Source organism: Pogona vitticeps, chromosome 4, assembly GCF_051106095.1.
Source record: "Pogona vitticeps strain Pit_001003342236 chromosome 4, PviZW2.1, whole genome shotgun sequence".
Classification (NCBI taxonomy): domain Eukaryota; kingdom Metazoa; phylum Chordata; class Lepidosauria; order Squamata; family Agamidae; genus Pogona; species Pogona vitticeps.
Genome location: NC_135786.1, coordinates 89,452,501 through 89,471,809, shown reverse-complemented (window position 1 = coordinate 89,471,809; position 19,309 = coordinate 89,452,501).

The following is a 19,309-nucleotide window of genomic DNA, read 5'->3' as shown; positions in this document are numbered from 1 at the left end:
AGATGTAAGAGTGGGACTACATGGCAAATATTATATATTCATACCCTGTTTCCCTGAAAATAAGACCTAACCTGAAAATAAGCTCTAGTATGTTTTTTCAGGATGCTCATAATATTATCCCTACCCCAAAAATAAGCCCCAGTTAAGTGAAACCCCACCCTCTACCACTGTGCAGCAACCATGTAAAATAAAACAACCCATGAAAATAAGTCCTAATGTGTTTTTTTGAGCAAACATTAATATAAGACCCTGTCTTATTTTCAGGGAAACATGGTACATGGCCCCTAACCAGAGACTAGCAAGGTACAAGCTGTATTCCTGGCAATGACCTTTAAAACCCCTGTTAATATTCTGTTCCCTTCTCAGGAACCATTTTTTGTAAACAATGACAATGATTAATGGCTAAATTAATCTCAGGCTACAGATAACACTCAGGAAAAATATGGTAATAAGTATCTCTAATCCAGTGGTGCCCAACCTTTTCCCAACTGTGGACCAGTTGGGGATGTGTGTCACGCCCACAGAGGAGTGGAGCTCGTGCTCACACATGTGCATGTCATGCTTGGGGGGCTGCTCATGTTCATGTGCACAAGAGCGCTCACGGGGTGGAATGCGCATGTGTGCATGTGTGTGATGGTGTTCGTGAGGGGCTGTTGCATGCACAGTGCAAGCACAGGGGCGGAATGCGCATGAACGCAATGGTGCTTGTGGAGGGGTTCTCGCGGAGGGGGGTAGGAGATCTGTGTGCATGGCCCAGTCCTGGATAGGCCATGGACTGCTGCCAGGTTGTGGATCGGGGGTTCGGGACCTCTGCTCTAATGAACAATGAGGCTTGTGGGTTCCCACTGGTAGATAGTAAGTAAATATAGCCAGAAATTTCAGTAGATACAACAAATTATTTTACATTTTATAGTGACTTCAGAAATCTTGGCTTATATTGAGTCAATTGAGATGATTTTAAACATTATATATTGTATCTCAGCTGTCTTCCTCTGGATTCTTATTCTGTAATTTTCCTCTCCAGAACAGTAACTTTCAGGCCTTGTATAGAGTATCCAGGTAAATCAAAATCATTTGAAACAGGTTTCTGTGTATTGCCATTCCTGATGTCCAGTTTGTGTCCATTAATTGTTTCGTGCAGATACTGTCCTGTTTGTCCTATATAAAGTGCAGATAGGCATTGCAGGGAAAAAATGGCATAGATAACATTGGCAGAGGAACTGTACCCTTGATATTATGTGTGACATGTTAGGTCCAGTAATCTCACTGCCAGAATAAATGGGGGGGGGGGCTACAGCCCAGAGTTTCTGATCATGGGGCTTTCTTGGCAAAGATACTGGAGTGGCTTGCCACTGCCTGCTCCAGGTGGATTGCGTTTAGTTGGAACTCTCCACTATGACCTGTCCGTCTTGGGTGGCCCTGCACGGCATAGCCCATAGCTTCCCTGAGCTACTCAAGCCCCTTCCCAATACTTTGGCCATCTCATGAGAAGAGAAGACTCCCTGGAAAAGACCCTGATGTTGGGAAAGTGTGAAGGCAGGAGGAGAAGGGGACGACAGAGGATGAGATGGTTGGACAGTGTCATTGAAGCGACCAACATGAATTTGGCCCAGCTCCGGGAGGCAGTGGAAGACAGGAGGGCCTGGCGCGCTCTGGTCCATGGCGTCACGAAGAGTCGGACATGACTAAACGACTAAACAACAACAGCCCAGAGCAGACACTTTCTAGATGGGCAGTATATAGGTTTAATAAATAAATAAAAAAAAATAGCTGGTATTTGGATTTGTAGCAAGGTTTAGCCCTCATCTCCATTTCAGTGTTGCATACAGCAGTCCATTGCGTGTCAGCAACTGCTTGAGATGTGAGAGAACAGAGTTGTCTGTAAGCAACAAAGTTGTTTGTCACCCTTGGCTTGTGAGAATATTCTTGTCAAGGATGGGCTGGAGATCACTTAGGATGCGTGTGAGTGGTCTCAGCCACGAATCATTGCAGGATAGTAGACCCCAGAAAGAGAGGTTGTGCTAAGCTGAATTACAGTCATGCAGCTGTTCAGATTTTGAAGCAAGTTTCCTTATTTCCCTCCTTATTTTCTTTCTTTTCCTAAAGTGGTTAGCTCCACTCACTCTATCACATTCTTCAAGTGAGCAATAATGAGTCTACAGATGAGAGAGTCTTACTTGCATGTAGGTTTTACATGAGAGAATGTTTTGCAATGTTGCACTTTAAATGTGTCCAGGGAACGGAGTTCTGATCTAAATAGCATTATGAAAGGAAAAAAGGGACCTTATTTCTGGTGAATCTTGTTCTCATTGGGGGCGATGGTGAAGATCCCAACCCAGTTAAGGTAGTATTAAAGTAGAAGAAAGACGGGAAAAAAACCCTAAAATCTTAGAGGAGTAGGGGAGGAAGAGGAGAAGGATTAATGGGGAGGGGACAGGAAAAAAGATCTATTGTGTTTAATTAAAGTGCAGATAAGAACATAGACATACAACTCAATAACATACACATTCAGTAATGTAGCATAATCAATTCAATTAAATTGAAACTAAGTATAAACATGATAGTGGAAGATTTACCCTAACAGCTTTCCCCTAAGCAAAATGGGCAGGAATGCAACATACAAGACAACCTAAAGCACAGTGACTTTCCTACACACAAAGTGACTAGGGACTGTTTGAGGGATCCTTTCCCTGTATTGGGGCATGAGGCTGTCGATCAGAAAAGCACAGTTGCCTCCCCCATCATTTCCCATCACCTCAGTGCCATCCTTATATGATACGATAGAACCTTTTGGTTTGCCCCTTTTAGTTTATTTACTTTTTATTCATTTAGTTTATACTCTGGCCTTCTCCCAAAAGAGGGAGAATTCTTGCAAAGAATTTTAAAAACAAGTATTAAAGCAATTAAAAGTATAGTAAGTCATCATATTAAAAAGCATATTGAGCATTAAAAAGTAATAACCTCTTTGTAAAAAAAAAATAGAAAACACATTTAGTTCTATTTCCTTTTCCCTGTTTTTCTGAGCTTATTATTATTTAATCATCTAAGTGCCAAATTTTTCTGGAGGGATCTGAATCTGCTTCAGTCCACACTGGGAATGGACTGGGGTGGCCTGCGTCAGTCTGGGTAATGCCTGGGCCAACATAAATAGCCCTGGTTTGACTTGAAATGAATCTTGAATTCAAACCAGGACTATTTGTGTTGCCCTAGTTCTATCTATTCCCCGTTAATTATTTGTATGAAGATTCCTTTCTAGATATCCAAATCTCTGACAGGTTGTTAAAACCTTCATCATTAGGGATGCTTTTGGGGTGCCAGTGATTGCTGTCTCATTGAATTGGTTCTTTCTTGCTAGAAGCTGACTGGTTATTATTATTATTTTTAGCTGTGTATTTGTACTTTCAGTCTTTTTGTTTGATCTTCTTAGAGCCTATCCCAGTGGTTTTAAAGCTTTGCTATTATTTTAATTGTTGTTAGCCAATTGTTGTAATCCAAAACAGCCACTCCTCCTGCCTTTAGGTTGGGGTCTAAATATTTCTTGTAAGTTATTTCTGACTGAACATATTTTTATTTGGAGGAAGGAAATAAGATTCCTCCTGTCCATAAAATCACCGTTGCCACCAGAATGGCTTTCCACAAATCTTGCATCATGCCACCAATAGAACTTGGACGGATTCTGCTGTATGTGTGCTTGGTTTGATCCTCTCTCTTGATTTAAGCTGCAGATTCTCTATGTGACAGGAAAATTTAAAGGGGGAGGGGAGAGAGTGACATTGGTAAATTCAAAATCAGGGTTGGGTATTACCTTCGTTGGACCACTAAAATATAATTTCTGAACGCATTTTTGAGTCCTCCAGGATCATATACCATACATTACAGAGCTTGGAGAGGGAGGAGAAAGAAAGAAAAAGACTAAAGTCTCCACCTTACTGAGATCCAGTGATTTCAACAACTCACCAAGATGAAATTTGCTTTTCCTGTTAGTCCTTTCCCTCCAGGCGCTGTAATGCCCCACAGGATAAAGAGCTCTAGAGAACTTAAAATCTCACCTTTTCCAGTGATAATGTAGTGTCCCAAGTTTTTATTTTCTACCCTTGTTGTCTGGTTTTTAAAGGATTTCAAAGTGCAAAGTATTTAGTTGTGTCATGTAAAATGTCTTGGAGACACTTCTGGGCTGAAACATTGGATGCAGATATTTCCATAGATAAATGAATGGATCACTAAATTATTGAATAAATATTGTCCCGTTTCTAAAACCCCTTTTTTTACTTATACTGTACTGTACTGTATAGGATCTGAGGTTAGCTGCTGAGGAGAATCTTCTTTGCTGTATGTCTGTGTTTCAATAGACCTTCACACTTTAACACAAACTGACATCCTTTTCACTTTCTGAACCAAATTACAAAGGGAAATGCAATAATTATGTTGCTTCTGCACTTCTCCAAATTTTTCAATGGAGTTCTGTGATCAGCAACTGCATATAAAATTACATACATTACAGGAAATTTCAGACAAACATGTGCACATCAGGGAACATAGCCTATAATAATGGCATATATTAAAGGAAATTCCTTGCAAGTAATGCATATATTAGGGGGAAATGTACAGGGGGAAAATGTAAAGAAAAGGAGCATGAATTTTTATGTGAGAGACTTTTAATTGAAAAATTCACAAACGGATGCAGAAATGGAATGGAACAAACTCATGCCTTAAAAAAATCTGAAAGCTATTGGAAGTTGAAAAGAACATGTCCATCCTTTGACCAAGCATGGGTGCAACAGCTCCTCCAGTTGATATCCTGAATTGGACTTTTGATTACTAGTAATAAAAGCAAGTATTTATTCTCTGCCTCATCAAAATGAAAGGATGTAGGAAGCATTACATTAAACTTGCAAAAGTTTTTATTTCCTAACAGCCAGCTATTATGCTTTATCCTGATTTGTTAATAAATCTTATGTTGAGAGTAGATTGTTCTGTCTCTAGAGTTAGAGTCTGAAGCACTCAGGCCTCCCAATTATCTAAATTGCTCTGTTCTTTTCAAGTTATTGGGAGGCGTGTTATTATTTTAGGAGGAAGCTGAAGGAAGCAAGGCAGGGGGTGAGCAATTGTCCAGGGCATACTGTGGCTGTGTAGCTTTCTCTCAGCCCAGTAGGAGCCACCAACTACCCTGCTTGACCAGCCTACCAATTTTGCTGCCACATTCATGTCAGTGGCAAAAATCCTGTTTCTTAAAAAAAAAAAAAGATGTATGTTCTCTGCACATCTTGTTTTAAGAAGGAATCACACTTCCCTTCCTCCTCCCTCAACTGGGCTTTAGGATTTGAGCACATTTTATTGGGAAGGATTGCACTAGTGACGCAGCTCCCTGAGAATTCCTGTCTGCACCCTTGTATGGATCTGGTATATTGTCAGTAGTGCAGGACTGGTACTGTGGTTTGCAGAGAAAAAAAAATAAGGTAGTGGTTCAAGGGGAGAAGCAAGGGCAGAGATAGCAGCTTTATAGGGCCAGGTGGAAATCTACTGTCAACTGTGTGGGTTATAGCAATCATATCTTGTAGTTATTTAGAATGGTGTCACTGCTGTCTAACAAAGAAGAGAGACCCAGATTCTGTCTTGCAGAAGCTACTTTGGTTGCACAGTGAAGACAGGTTTGTTGATTAACTGCTGGAATCCCTCATCTGGGGCAACTCCTCTGGGAAGACTTGTCACACTTGAGCCTGCCAGCCACCGCTTGGAAAAGTTACTTTTGGAGACTACAGTTCCCAGAACCCAGAATCTTTTTTCATGTTTTAATCTTTTAGCTGTATTGTTTAGTTCATCTTTTTCATATTTAACTTATTGTGAATTTTAGTGTTGTGAGCTGCTTTGGGTCCTTCGCAGGGAGAAATGTGGCATATAAATAAGCTGCTACTACTACTACTACTACTACTACTACTACTACTACTACTACTACTACTAACAACAACAACAACAACAACAACAACAACAACAACAACAACAACAACAACAACAACAACAACAACAACAATTTTGTCTTGATGTTTTTGGAGTTTTGTTCCACCAACCTTTTCAAGCTCTGTTTGGAACCATATGAAACACTTGACTGTAACAGAGATCTAACAATTTTAGATGGATTAATATTGAACGCTTGAAACCAGATTGCCCGAATAATTGGTTATAGCCACAATTTCGTAAGGAAGATTTCTCCACCCCTTGTCCCTCTTGGATTGAACTCTTTCACATTCCAGGCAGCAGCCTTCGACTTCTGAAACATTTGCCAAATGCACACATCCATTGCAATGGGAGAAGGTAATGAAATTGTATATGACTCATAAATATAATTTAGTTTGAAAATGTCATATAATAATCCCACATAAGATCTTATTCATCAAAAGGCCTCTGCTGTCAGGGCCAGGATGGTGCTTTGATTATTCTGCACATTATTTACACAAAGTGGAGTCAGAAGGCAGATTCCAGAGATGATTCAGAAAGAAAAAAAGAGCTCTTTAAAAAGGGAGGGTGTGTCCCTTTCTGTAGACATTCAATCTGGAATTGCTGAAAGAAAAGAGGACAAAACCAGCCCCTCCCCCCCAAAAAAATCAGACTGGATTGAATTTGGACTTGGATCAAGGCCCCTTGTTGGGTGGCCATTTTAAATCCATCTTGGCTGTTAAGTTGAAAGCTTGTATTTTGATTTAAATTTTTCCAAGACTGTTTCAGTGAAGGGTAGCAAGTTGTAAATGAGTAAAGCCAAGGGGTTCTTTTCAGCAGGGGGGCCAGGACAGGGGTTGCCACTGGAGAAATGGTGAGTGAAATCTTAGCACCCCTCGATATAGTTTTGAATCTTTGATTTGTCCATTTAACTTCCAAGGACGATGCTTGCCTCATCTTCCTGACTGTTCTTTGGGTCAGGAAAGATTAAACAAGACATGGGAGCCCTCATGTTCTCGGATGATGTTGTGGAAGGATCAGGAATAAATAAGACAACAGTTTGACTTTCACTCACTGATATGTTTGTAGGCTCCTTAATGCTTAATGAGGGGCCTATGATAGGCCAGCACCTATATAGTTCAGGGTATATACACAGATTTTGTCCCTGATCTGCCTTTTACTTTTTGAACATGTGAGATTGGGAGACAATAACTTTCCCAAGTTTGTAGCAGAGGAGCAAGTGCAAGATAGGTCTCTCTAACTCCAGAGTGATCATTATACATGTGAGACCTGACATCAGGCATGCACACAGGACTGCAACCAGCATCTCATTAATGACTGGCAACTTGCCACCAAAACGTATGTGAGTTTCCTTATGTAAGTATAAATCAACAGTAGGATTCTGGCCGTACATATATATGTACGCAGATGTATATTTACGCACATATTTACATAGAAATGCTAGCAACAGTTGTTTTCTAAGTTTAAAGACAAAAGTGTGTGCAAGGTCTTTTTAAAGACACAAACTCACACATGTATTATGTAAAATCAAGAAAATCCCAACAGTATAATTGGACAGGCTTACCTGAGAATAAGTGCCATTGAACTCAATGAATCTTACCTCTGAGGTACTTTAGATTGTACCGTAAATGTACTATTGAAACAAAGCAGACAACTTCCAGTAAAAATGGTTTAGCTCACTAATAATTATATGCCATCAAATCAATTCCAATTTGTGTTGACCCTCTCAGGGTTTCCCAGGTATAGAGTACTCAGAAGTAGTTTACCAGTTCTTCCTTCTGGTGGTGTTCTGGGACTATGCAGCTTGTCTAAGGCCACACAAGAGGCAAGAGGATGTGACTCCATGGCCCGGTCTTGGGAAGCATACTGAGATTCAAATGCCAGACTATGACACTCCAATCCACTGAGCAATACCAGAATTTCAAGGTTTTGTTACTTCAAAATTGTTATTTAAAATGCGTGCAAACCATGTAAACCACCACAATTGCTACCCAGAAGAGAAGTTTTAGGAGTGAGAGGTAAATATTATATGTTACTTTAGAAAAATAATACCATTAATAGTTGTTATGTAATTGTTATCCCTCATTATTCACCCCAAAATAACACGGGGTCATACGATTAGTCAAAACATGTTACTTTCCATGCCCTGATCAGGCCTAAGTTATTTTAGTCAAGCCCTTAATTTTGAGAAGAGACCACACAAATTCCCTGAAGAAGGTCATTAAGAGGGCATGACAACAATAACTATTATACAGTCATAGAAGCCACTGTTTTTCTTCCTTGTTTTCATTACATTTGTATGCACTCAGCATGGATGCAGAAGAAGGCAGCTGTGTTCCTGGATGTATCTGACTGGAAAACTTGCTAGAATCTTATCTTGGGCTCCCCAAACTAGGTTGATGAAGGTCACTAGCATTTGGCATATGCAAAGACGCTTTATGTTTAATCTGTCTGAAAACAATAGTGTGTCTCCATTGAATCACTCTCCTTAAAAACAAAGTACTGTTTCATGGGAAGTTCTAGAGATAATTTGCTGATGGCTGCAAGGCCGGATTAAGTGTGTGGGCCACCCACTGAGACATTTCCTTTAGAGATGGCATTATAATTCTTCTTTCTGTTGCAACATTTGATACAAATTCCAAGAAAAATAAGTACCATAGGAACAAGGAGCTATTGAAACAGTATATTATGCTTCCATGAGAAATTTTATGTTGAAAGGTCTCCTTTTGATATTTTATTGGGCTTCGCTTCTTGTGTCTCTGTTTCTCCTGAGCAGAATACTTGCATTAAGTCACAGAACTGAGGCTTTAAAAAAAGAGTTAAAACAGAATTATTCTGCACATGACACCCATGAATCAATCTGTAACAAAAGATTTCTGCCACCCATACACCATTGGACAGAAGTGTGGATATTAGACTCAGGTCAATGAACATGTAGCCTCTCCCTATAAGAGGGTCATAGGACAGGCCCTACTGTTAGGCATTTGGGCTCCCCATACTAGGCTGATGAAGGTCACTAGCATTCTACATGTGCAAAAATACTTTACATTTACTCCATCTGAAAAAAAAAAAGAACTTATGTGGGGGAAAGCATAAGTTCAACTCAAATATGTTTACAAAGAGTCTGGGAACACTGGGGTATAATTCTGCTAATGCTTTAGTTAGAGACACTCACAATATATTTTAACTGAGCAACAGCCTACGAGGGTATAACTGCTAGTCCATTTAGGGTCTGCCAGTCCTCAAGACGATATATTGAACATCTTTCCCTTCTATATGTTTCTTTTGTGATGAGGCATGTTGCATTCCCTTTCCCTTCAAAGTGGATGAGGAACCATTCTGTGGCATAGTCAGTTTTTACACTTCAAAGGACGTAACTGTTCTTAGGAAGGGCAACAGCATGGATGGCAATGAAGGTGCCCAGCTGGCTTTTGCACATAGGAAGGGGGCACCATCATGCCCTTCACTTCAGAGAGCCAAATTTCTTGGGAACAGCCATCAACTGTTACAAAGGCCATCCTGTGTCTATGGCATAGAATGAGGCACATACTCACCTTACAAGCTAAATTCAAACAGGTTGCAAAGTGCAGCTGTGCTAATTGGTACAACATGCACAGCACAACAAAAGTGAAGGCAGGATCATTGGGCAGGTTGGTACTGAACCCTACTGAACAGAATTTCAGAGAGGAGTGTAGAACTAATTAGCCATCAACAGAACCAGAACTGGTTCAAGACACTGACATTAACACTGGTGAAAAGCTAGCATCCTCCATCGCACCTGAAGCTACAAATTAGTTTAGGGGCCTGGAATAGATGGTGTGGTATACACAGCACTGCCTTTTGACAGAGGAGAACAGCCCAGGAGTTCAGTAGGAGCAGCCAAGGCAGTATCATACTGAATCCCAGCATCTGCTGCCTGAGACCTCACTATATCTGGTCCTGGCTTATATGGGGAACAACCCTAGCTTTTTTATTTCCTTTGCCAACACTTTTTCAAAGATCAATATCATTCACTAGATGTCAGTTTGGCCCTTGAATTTACTCACTAGCACAGCTGCTAATTCCAAGACCTAGAAACCAAACTTGAAATCTAGCTGAATTCTGTGACCAAGGCCATGGTGATGAGGAGCGTGTGCCTTGTTTACGTCTCTGCTTGGACTGCAAGCCGCCCTTATTGTATGCTCTTGTTAAGGCCTTTGCTTTTTTCCTTCCTGCATAACTTTCTTATGCTGCTTTTTAAAAAGTGTAAACAAGTCTGTGATTGGGAAGAACATTGAAGGACAGCACTCCTCATGAGTATAATGCTTTATTCCCTTTTGTACAAAAAAATGATGTGCAAGAAACCCATACTTAGAAACCATGATTGTACCTGAGAGTAGAAGGACCCCAAACAAACTTATGTTACTGATAGCCTGGCACCAGACATTAATCACACTAACGTTCCAGACACATGATCAAGGTAGATCTTTGTGTCTGAGGAATTTGACTTGCAAACAAAGCCATGTTTGGTGCCTGAAAGCCAAACACAAAATCGTTGTTGTTGTTTAGTCGTTCAGTTGTGTCCAACTCTTCGTGCTCCCATGGACCAGAGCACGCCAGACTCTCCTGTCTTCCACTGCCTCCCGGAGTTGGGTGAAATTCATGTTGGTAGCTTCGATGACACTGTCCAACCATCTCGTCCTCTGTCGCCCCCTCCTCCTCTTGCCTTCACACTTTCCGAACATCAGGGTCTTTTTCCAAGGAGTCTTCTCTTCTCATGAGATGGCCAAAGTATTGAAGGCTCAGCTTCAGGATCTGTCCTTCCAGTGAGCACTCAGAGTTGATTTTCTTCAAAATGGGTAAGTTTGTTCTCCTTGCAGTCCAGGGAACTCTCCAGAGCCTCCTCCAGCACCACAATTCAAAAGCATCAATTCTTTGGCGATCAGCCTGTGACAAACCCAGACCTACTGGGATCTGCCACAGTTTCACTAAGCTGCCACCAACCATTCCCTATAAGAAGTCACACAGACCAGGGATGGATTTTTAAACAAATAAAGAACAAGGTTTATTTAAATCACACACAGGGAAAAATAAAATGATCAGGTGAAGAAGATATAGTAACGTGGCTTAGTTTCACTCATACATACACACAGGTTGGTTCACACAGAACCCTTAACTTGAAGCACAGACCCTGAACCTATCAGTTCTGGCTAACCAACAGACACCTGAACCTATCAGGTTGGTACTGACACACAGTAGTACCCTGTCTGACACACAGACTCCCACACCAGCTTCTTCTTCCCAGCTGCTGCTTCTTCACATCCCAGCGTCTACTGAACTTCACCACACAGGCTTCACATATATATACAGTACAGCCCCTCCTCCTGATGTCCCGCCTTCCACTCCCCATAGGATGGAACTTTCCCTCCAAACCCATGACAGACAGGTAACATCAGTGCTGTATGTAACACCTCCCCTCTTTATAAGTTGTTTTGTAGGGGGAAAGCTAAGGTGCTTTTTCCCAAAAAACAACCTGGATAAAACACACAACAACAGTTATACATACCATATCATACTTACTTATACTTACACTCTAAGTTAAACATTTCAATTAGGCATTTAAACATTTACCATATACATTACATCCATTTACCTTTATTCATACAAACCAAATTCAAAAAACCCAGGTACATTTAACTTTTTGTCATCAATATATATACATAGTCCATGTTTCTTTCGCCGTCTTCATTCTTCAGGTCTTCTTGACAAGGTGTCAGCAACACAGTTCACTGACCCTCTGACCACCTTCACTTCAAAGTCATAGTCCTGTAGGTTTAAAGCCCACCTCATAAGTTTGCTATTGTGGGTTTTCATTGTCTTTAACCATTGCAGTGGTGAATGGTCAGTGCACAGAACAAAATGTCTTCCCCAGCTGTAAGGCTTGGCCTTCTGGATCGCGTAGACTATGGCCAAACACTCCTTCTCCACGGTTGCCAAATGTCTCTCACCTTTTTGAAGTTTCCTACTCAGGTAGGACACTGGATGCTGGTCACCATTCTCATCCTCCTGGCAAAGAACTGCTCCTACCCCGCTGTTAGACGCATCGGTGTAGATGATGAACTCCCGGTCGAAGTCTGGAGCACGCAGCACTGGATAGTTGATGAGCGCCTGCTTCAACCTCTGGAACGCCTCCTCACAGTCGCTGGTCCACGGGATGCGGTCATCAGTCTTCTTCCTCGTCAGATCGGTCAGCGGAGCCGCAATCTCGCTAAACCTCGGGATGAACTTTCTGTAGTAGCCCACCAACCCAAGAAATGATTTGACTTTTTTCTTGGTGTTGGGTCTGGGCCAATCACGAACTGCTTCTATTTTGGCCTCTAGGGGTTTTATCACTCCTCCCCCTACTATGTGACCCAAGTATTTTATTTCTGGGCTACCCAGCTGCAGTTTGTTCTTTCTGCAGAGCCTAGGCCCAAGCACTTCCTCCCCTGGGTCAAAGTGCCTTTCCCTGGCTTCCTGGTCATCCCCAGCTTTCTTTCTGACCTTTTGAGCTTGCAGGGTCTCTGCTGCTAGCTCTAGGTTTCTCTTTAGGTCAATCCTTAAAGAGTCTATGTATGTCACAACGTCTTGTGGGTCATCCTGGGTGATCTGCTCCCAATTTTGTTTGATCAAATCAAGGGGCCCTTTCACCCTTCTCCCAAATAAAAGTTCAAATGGACTGAACCCGGTACTGGCTTGTGGCACTGATCGATATGCAAACAAAAGGGATTGCAGCTTCTGGTCCCAATTGTTTGGATTCTCTGCCAAGTAAGCCCTAATCATGCGCATTAGAGTCCCATTGAACTTCTCAGTTAACCCATTACTTTCAGGATGATAGGCAGTGGTTTCCTTGTGCTTAATTCCACAGATTTGCCATAAGCGTTTCATGAGCTTCGATGTAAATGATGCTCCCAAATCTGTGATTATTTCTGAGGCAAATCCCATCCTGGACATATACCCCACCAAGGCATCTGCCACTGTGTTAGTTTCAATGTTAGTCAAGGGTATGGCTTCAGGGTACCTCATGGCATGGTCCACAATGGTGAGAATGAACCTGTTCCCCCTCTTTGTGGCCTTGGGCAAAGGTCCCACAATATCCACCCCTATGCATTTGAACGGAGTGTCAATCACAGGCAAAGGGCACAACTTTGCTTTGGTCCTGTCGCGGCTATTCCCCTGCCTTTGACACACATCACATTGTTTACAGAACTCCCTGATCTGCTTCCCTATGTCAGGCCAGTAAAAATTCTGTGTGATTCTCTGCTGTGTTTTGTTCACCCCTAAGTGTGCAGCAAACATGTCAGAGTGCCCCCTTTGTAAGATCATGGGGCGATACTTTTCAGGTACCACTAGCTGACTTCTGATCCCATCTCCCCCTTTTGAGATATTCCTCAGGGTCTCTCTATACAAAATCCCCTTTTTCTCCAGAAATCTCACTGGGGTTTCAGGTGTTAGCTGGGCGTCAGTCACCTGTTCACAACACTTTTGGAGAGTGGCGTCTGCCTTTTGCTCTTGTCCAAATCTGCTGTCTGTGGTTAAGGTTTCCACCACAGCTTCTGAACTCCCCTCTGCTTCCGTCTCTGGCTCATCATTACCCCCCTGAACTGTCCCCGTGGTGGCTTGTGAACGTGTAATCACCAGCACCCGTTTCACATGTTCAGCCAGGTCATTTCCCACGAGCACGGCTGCTGGCAGAGTCGATGAAATCGCTAGCCGCCAAACTCCCCTCCAGCCTTGAAAGTTGACAGGTACCTCCGTGACTGGCAGTGAGATCACCTGCCCCTCAATCCCTGCCACCTTCATGCTCTTATTTGGGATTAGATATTCCCTAGGAATAATATCTGGATGGCACAGGGTCACCTGAGAACAAGTGTCCCGCAGCACCCGATACTGATGGTCAAGTATTCCTACGTCCACCCCTGCTGTCTCAAACAACTGAGAATCTGTTCTCACCAGCAGGCAGCGCCTGACCTCTACAAGAGGACCATTTTCCTCAGCCTGATCAGCAGATGTAGCTGTTCCAGATTGAGTAGCCATGGCAACAGGCTCCCTCAGTGACAATGAGCCTTGCTCTTTCTGGACACAGAACACAGCTTTTGGCTTGGTTCCACTCGAATCCTGAGGCACCATTCCTTTTAGCTGCTTTAATTTCTCACACTCTGAGATTAGATGGCCCTTTCCCTGACAGAAATAACATTTTCTGGTGTATTTTGAGTCTTTCTCCTCTTGTTTTGGTTTTCCCTCCAAAATCTGAGGTCTTGGTTTCATTTCTGAGGGCCTCCCTTCACCATGGGCCCCTCCCCCTTTCTGGCTTTTCCCTGGTCCCTGAGAGTACTTGCTGTAGGTTTCTTTAGGTTTCCCCATAGCTTTCCCCTCACCCAAGGGCTTTCTTATCTGGTAAATAAAATCTGCGATCTCTGCTGCTTCGGCCACAGATTTTGGTTTCCTTTCCCTCACCTGGAATTTCAGTTCCCCATGCAGGACTGAATAGAACTGTTCCAGCACTATCAAGTCTTTGAGCTGCTGAAAGGTCTCTGTCCCCTCCTGAGATAGCCATTTCTCTAGCAGCCTCACCAATTGAACCCCCACTTGGGTAAAAGTCTGCTCTGGTTTCTTTGTGAGGGACCTGAATCTTTGCCTCAGCTGTTCCGCATTTATCCCATGTCTTGCAAACACCAGTTTTTTAAACTCTGCAAAATCTTTCATCAGTTCCTCAGGCATCTCGGCATAGACTTCAGCCAGGCTACCACTGATTAAAGATCGCATGATGGTCATCTTCTCAGTTTCCCTCACTGAGAAGTCCACAAACGCTCTTTCCACTAGGGAAAAGAACACCTCAGGACAATCTCCCTTGTGGTACACAGGGAATTTCTTCAGGTCAGCCTTAGACAATTGGCCTCCCTCAGAATCCCTATTATTATTATTGTTCTGGTTCATCATTTCCAATTTTCTTAATTCAAACGCCATTTTCTCTCTCTGCAATTCCAATTCAAATTGCCTTTGTTTCTCTCTTTCCCTTTGCTCCATTTCAAATTGCCTTTCCCTTTCTTCCCTTCTTTCTCTCTCTAATCTTTCCTCCATTTCCCTCACCCTCAGTTCATGCTGTTGGGCTAGGAGCAATTTTCTGAGTTCTGGGTTCTGCTCTCCTGTGCTGTCACCCTGCACTGAGCCAAATTCATCCTCAGAACCTTGGTCAACCTGGGGGTCTTTCACTTCACCCTTTTCTGCCATCTGGCTTCGAGTCAAGGGCATAATCCCCCCTCAGAACAGGCTGCTTTAAAAAGTCAAGCCTCAAAATAAAACGACCACTTTTTTTTTCTTTTGCCTCAGAACCAGCTTTCCCTATAGATTGCTGCTGTCCTTCAGCACTAATTTGCAACAGTTGCGAGCTAGAGTCTACCCCCCTCTGCTGGGCCTCTCAGCAGGCAGGCTAGATCACTGTTACTTTACAGTTTTGCCTCAGCTTTTTTCCCGCCAAAACAGGCTGCCTCAGAGCTCCCTAATCTAGTCCCCAATCTGAGGTTACACGTTCTTCTACTAGTGCACCCCCCCGTGAGGTACACCTAGAAGATTACCTACGTGCTCTCAGATTGTCCCTGACTAGACCCCCCTTGCTCTGGGCACACTTGCCAAGGCTTTGCTGGACCACTGGACAACTGGACCAGTCGTATCCCACACGCTGGACACCAATCAATGTGACAAACCCAGACCTACTGGGATCTGCCACAGTTTCACTAAGCTGCCACCAACCATTCCCTATAAGAAGTCACACAGACCAGGGATGGATTTTTAAACAAATAAAGAACAAGGTTTATTTAAATCACACACAGGGAAAAATAAAATGATCAGGTGAAGAAGATATAGTAACGTGGCTTAGTTTCACTCATACATACACACAGGTTGGTTCACACAGAACCCTTAACTTGAAGCACAGACCCTGAACCTATCAGTTCTGGCTAACCAACAGACACCTGAACCTATCAGGTTGGTACTGACACACAGTAGTACCCTGTCTGACACACAGACTCCCACACCAGCTTCTTCTTCCCAGCTGCTGCTTCTTCACATCCCAGCGTCTACTGAACTTCACCACACAGGCTTCACATATATATACAGTACAGCCCCTCCTCCTGATGTCCCGCCTTCCACTCCCCATAGGATGGAACTTTCCCTCCAAACCCATGACAGACAGGTAACATCAGTGCTGTATGTAACACAGCCTTCTTTACGGTCCAGCTCTCACTTCCATTCATCGCTACTGGAAAAGCCATAGCTTTGACTTTGTGGACCTTTGTCAGCAAGGTGATGTCTCTGCTTTTTAAGATGCTGTCTAGGTTTGTCATCACTTTCCTCCCAAGAAGCAGGTGTCTTTTAATTTCATTTCTGCTGTCTCCATCTGCAGTGATCATGGAGCCCAAGAAAGTAAAATCTGTCATTGCCTCCATATCTTTCCCTTCTCTTTGCCAGAAGGTGATGAGACCAGTGGCCATGAGCTTTTTTTTTTTTATGTTGAGCTTCAGACCATTTTTGCACTCTCCTCTTTCATCCTCATTAAGAGGTTCTTTAATTCCTCCTCACTTTCTGCCATCAGAGTGGTATTATCTGCATACTGGAGATTTTCCAGTCCTCTGGCCACTGTTGAGTTTTCCAAACTTGCTGGCATATTGAGTGTAGCACCTTAACAGTGTCATCTTTTAAGATTTTAAATAGTTCAACTGGAATGCCATCATCTCCACTGGTGTTGTTGTTAGCCCTGCTTTCTAAGGCCCACTTGACTTCACTCTCCAGGATGTCTGGCTCAAGGTCAGCAACCACACTCTCTGGGTTGTCCGGGATATCCAGATCTTTCTGGTATAATTCCTCTGTGTATTCTTGCCAACTCTTCTTGATGGCTTCTGTTTCTGTTAGGTCCCTACCATTTTTCTCCTTTATCATGTCCATCTTTGCACAAAATGTTCCTCTAATATCTCCAATTTTCCTGAACAGATCTCTGGTTTTTCCTTTTCTAATATTTTCCTCTATTTCTTTGCACTGTTCATTTAAGAAAACTGTCTTGTCTCTCCTTGCTATTCTTTGGAAGTCTGCATTCAATTTTCTGTAACTTTCCCTATCTCCCTTGCATTTTGCTTCCCTTCTCCTCTCTGCTATTTCTAAGGCGCCGTTGGACAGCCACTTTGCTTTCTTGCATTTCCTTTTCTTTGGGATGGTTTTTGTTGCTGCCTCCTGTGCAATGTTTCAAGCCTCCATACATAGTTCTTCAGGCACTCTATCCACCAAATTGAGTTCCTTAAATCTGTTCTTCACTTCCACTGTGTATTCATAAGGGATGTGGTCTAGATTATACCTGACTAGCCCAGTGGTTTTTCCTACTTTCTTCATTTTAAGCTTGAGTTTTGCTATAAAAAGCTGATGATCAGAGCCACAATCAGCTCCAGGTCTTGTTTTTGCTGACAGTCTAGAGCTTCTCCATCTTTGGCTGCAGAGAGCATAATCAATCTGATTACAGTATTGCCCATCTGGTGATGTCCATGTGTAGAGTTGTCTCTTGTGTTGTTGGAAAAGAGTGTTTGTGATGACCAGCTTGTTCTCTTGACAAAACTCTATTAGCCTTTGCCCTGCTTCGTTTTGAACTTCAAGGCCAAACTTCCCTGTTGTTCCTTTTATCTCTTCACTCCCTACTTTAGCATTCCAAACCCCTATAATGAGAAGAACATATTTCTTTGGTGTCAGTTCTAGAAGGCGTTGTAAGTCTTCACAGAATTGGTCAATTTCAGCTTCTTCAGCATCGGTGGTTGGTGCATAAACTTGGATTACTATGAAGTTGAAAGGTCTGCCTTGGATTCGTATTGAAATCATTCTCTCATTCTTAGGATTGTAACCCAGTACAGCTTTTCCCACTCTTTTGTTGACTATGAGGGCTACTCCATTTCTTCTATGGGATTCTTGCCCACAATAGTAGATATGATAATCATCTGAATTGAATTTGCCCATTCCAGTCCATTTTAGTTCACTGACGCCCAGGACGTCAGTGTTTATTCTTGCCATCTCCTGTTTGACCACATCCAGCTTTCCAAAGTTCATAGATCTTACATTCCAGGTTCCTATGCAATATTTTTCTTTGCGGCATCAGACTTTCTTTTCACTTCCAAGCTTGTCTGCAGCTGAGCGTCCTTTCGGCTTTGGCCCAACCATTTCATTATCTCTGGAGCTACTTGCCCTTGTCCTCCACCTTCCTCAGTAGTATGTTGGATGCCTTCCGACCTGAGGGGCTTATGTTCCAGCATCATATCTTTTAGTCTTTTGTTTCTGTCCATAGAATTTTCTTGGCAAAGATACTGGAGTGGCTTGCCAGTTCTTGCTCCAGGTAGATTGCGTTTAGTCAGAACTCTCCACTATGACCTGTCTGTCTTGGGTGTTCCTGCACGGCATATCCCATAGCTTCTCTGAATTACTCAAGCCCCTTCACCACAAGACAGCAATCTTCAGGTTGCCAAAACCTGTCAAACACAAAATACAAACACAAAATAAAGCAAGCTAATTTGCAAGATACGGGAGGCGAGAAAATCTGTTGCAACAATCAGGAATCTTCCTGCAGTGCAGGAATGTCCTCTCGAAATTACAAATTTGGAACAATTCAGCCCTCAGTCTGGACATCTCTTACATTAGAGTGTTACTAAAACAGTAGGGTGCAGTGGGCTGTATCCAACAGTGTCCTTCCACGTGAAACAGAAACCACTTGTGGAGCGGCTCCATCTCCCCTTTAAAGACTCTGAAGGGATTATTCCAGAGCCTGTTTGGGAGGCAGGCAGAGGGTAGTGAGACTTCTGCCTTTTGTGTGGAAGCCAAAACCTGTAAATATGGTAGGAAAGGACATCTGTTGAGTCTTGATAGACCCATCCTTCTAGCCTTCCGAATGCTATGAAACAGAAATTCAAATGATGAAATAATATATGCAGTTCAGGAGGGAGACGTCGGGGGAAGCAAATCAGTCCTTATTAGAAAATAAAGTTAAGCTTTGCAATGAAATTTTTACAAAATGTTGTGGAAACTTTTTTGGGATATATATTTTTTAACCTTTATGTTTTAAATTTGCTTTATTGGGTGTTTAAATTTTGAAAGCTGCCCAGGGAATTTTATTGAAGTGTAAGGTGTAAATCCCATACATAAGTGCATATACATGTGTGTGTAGTTATTCTTTGCCATTGAGTTTTCTCCTGTGTAATGTGTTAGGACCGATCTATCAGAATTCTGTAACAATGCAATAGTGTATCTCCTTTAAGAATACTTTCAATTCTCTAACATCTTTTGATAAAGCAAGGATGCCCCTGCCTAGACAGCA